This window comes from Puntigrus tetrazona, chromosome 4 (genome assembly GCF_018831695.1).
Source record: "Puntigrus tetrazona isolate hp1 chromosome 4, ASM1883169v1, whole genome shotgun sequence".
NCBI lineage: Eukaryota > Metazoa > Chordata > Actinopteri > Cypriniformes > Cyprinidae > Puntigrus > Puntigrus tetrazona.
Window position 1 is genome coordinate 21,834,011 of NC_056702.1, and position 2,640 is coordinate 21,836,650.

Below are 2,640 nucleotides of genomic sequence, written 5' to 3' on the forward strand. Positions count from 1 at the left end.
CCTTTCACAGAACATACCTAGGGGTTTGTCCACAGATGAGGGTCCTTCAACCTCAGCACACGATCTAAGCAGGGCAACAGTTTGTGTCCAGGTGTCCATATTTTATCTCATTTATTAAATTTTTTCCACCTTCCTAGTTGCCAGCAAAGGAGCTGTATAAGGTCCATCTTCAAAAACAAATAAGGAAAAGTGACATGGAGATGGACCTTATACAGCTTCAAATGGAAGAGAAAAGGCTCCTCGTTAAAAAGCAGCACTTGAAATTGAATTACTGGAGCATCGCCTTAAGATGAGAACTTAGATGAGAACACTATAATGTCACATGCCTCTCTGGACTAACCCGAGCCCACGCAGACACTGAAACCGAGATTTAAGGATCCCTATAGTCATCTCCACCTTTGGTCGTGTTCGGCTGTGAGCCAGGTTAAAGCGTGTCTGTGGTCCAGGATCAGGTTCAGGGTAGGGTGTCATTAAATAGGGCAGACAAGGGTATCCTCTGTCCCCAGCAAGTAACCGTTGTACTGTCCTGTAATGATTGAAGTGTACAACACAAATATAGTAAAAGGAAAAAGTTTGTATAAAGTAAAACATACCCTGCTGAAATGCCTGGCATAATGATGACTCGTGGAAAATTCTGGCATCATGCACAGATCCTGGCCACTTTGCCTCGACATTGGTAATGATTTGGGTTGCCTCACATATTACCTAGTTAGTGGAAAAAGTAATGATTTTAAAAAGGGAAAAAAGTTAAGTTGTTACCTGCACATTGATACTATGAACAGATTTCCTATTAACATAGTCTCTCTCATTTATTGATGGAGCTTTAATAGGAAGTGAGTGCCATCAATGAACGCAATTACATTTGGAAACCCTGAAACAGAAAGTTATGGAAGTATGAAGTGTGTGAATGAATACATGTCTAGATATCAATAATATGATTAAATATGCGTCATAGACTTTACTGCAAAGGACAAACCTGCCACTCTGTGGACTTCGTCTTTAATAACAAGCAGAGGTTTATGGCCAGGGAACTGTACAAACGTGGGTAAGAACTGTTTAAGTGCCAGACATACTGAACGAACGGCTCGACACACAGTGGCCTTTCCCACATGCTCCGAATCGCCCACACTGTACAAAAATGGCCAGACCTTAAAAAACCGAAGTGCTGGGCACAGAATGTTTCTATGCTAAGCGCACACATTAGGGTATGTAAACACGTCAATATGTGGTCTTATAACCCTCTCCCGACGAAAAAAACCTTGTATAAGTTGTGCTTCTACGTCCACAGGATCTTCCTCAAAAGGGCACGCCATGCTCACCAACCTTCTGAAGCAGGGTTACTCTGAAACATAACCTGCTCCCGAGCAGAGAGTCTTCAGAGAGTCAGTTGTTATGGTTACATAAATACCCAGAAAGTTACCTCCGTTTTTGGAACCAAAAGTTGAGGTTATCCATGAACTTACCCTTAAACATACCCAGGTGTGTCACATAACCTGCTTTCTGGAATAACCCCCAGTTGTGCAAATGTCTATAAATTATACCAATTTGGAAACTGTTTTTGCCTGGCTAAATAAATGTTAATCTTGGTTAACTTATAATATTGTCTGAAATCACTTTTCTAGTAGGTTAGTGACTTCTGAGGTTTTCCTCATTGTTGGTGTCCTAGGGTGAGTCAGATCAACGATCAATGGATGGAGACGTCTTGAGATCTTGACTTCTGGCCACCAAACTGGCTTGCTATTACTTAGAGAACACATAAAAATACTCTTTTTGAGTCTATTGAGGAGATGGCTGCATTAAGGTAAGTGATCTACGGGGTAGCCTCTGACTAAGACCTGGACTAGCCCAGATGTGTCGTGAGTCTGTTCTGGCCAAACAAGGTCTCTAAGCGACCCAGACTCCTAACGAACGATAAGTCGAAACTAGGAAATATTATAGTTAATTAATGACCCAAATTTAATCACAACTAGAGGATCAGCAGTTACATTTAAATAAATATAAATAAAATCACGATAGATTGAGTCAGATAAAATTATGTATAAAGTCACTACTATAATTGGAAACAAAAGATTAATAAATATTAATAAATATTAGTGGATTCTGTTCTGAAGTAAAAAGGGGACCCTTACATATTTATCTCATTTTAAGTTCTTGTAATTAGATCTAAAAAGTTTTTCAGAGATTCCTTTCAGGTGAATAACGAAAAACTTTATTTAGTTGTATGTTTCTTTAAAGCTCTTTCAACTAAATAAGTGCTTTTATCTCAACAGATTGATTGAGGTCTCCCCAAATCAATATTAAATCTTCTATCACTTTTATAGTTCTTGTTGCAGTTGTTTTTTTGTCTCAAGATTTTACTCATGTGTCCAGAAAATCCTTCTGTTAGTATCGTATCCTTCTATTATCTGATAAGACTTTGCTCCGTAAGTCTTATTTTTCTCATTTATCCATCTCTCTATGCTCTCTCTGTTTCTGTGTCATCTGTGGTATGTTCAGTTTGATGAACTACTACTAGATCTCTCTCTTTATTAGATCTAAATGTCCTTCACAGCTCACTGTACTAAACAGGCTTTCTATTCAATGAAGTTTACATTCAAACATACTTTATCTGCTGTTCTGTTATTAAAATAACTTTTTAGT

General features: G+C 38.4%; 1 pseudogene; it reads right to left on the reverse strand.

Annotated features, from left to right (window-relative positions):
• Positions 1-284: 284 nt before the first annotated feature.
• LOC122342304 lies at positions 285-1,313 on the reverse strand (annotated as a pseudogene).
• Between the last annotated feature and the right edge of the window lie 1,327 nt (positions 1,314-2,640).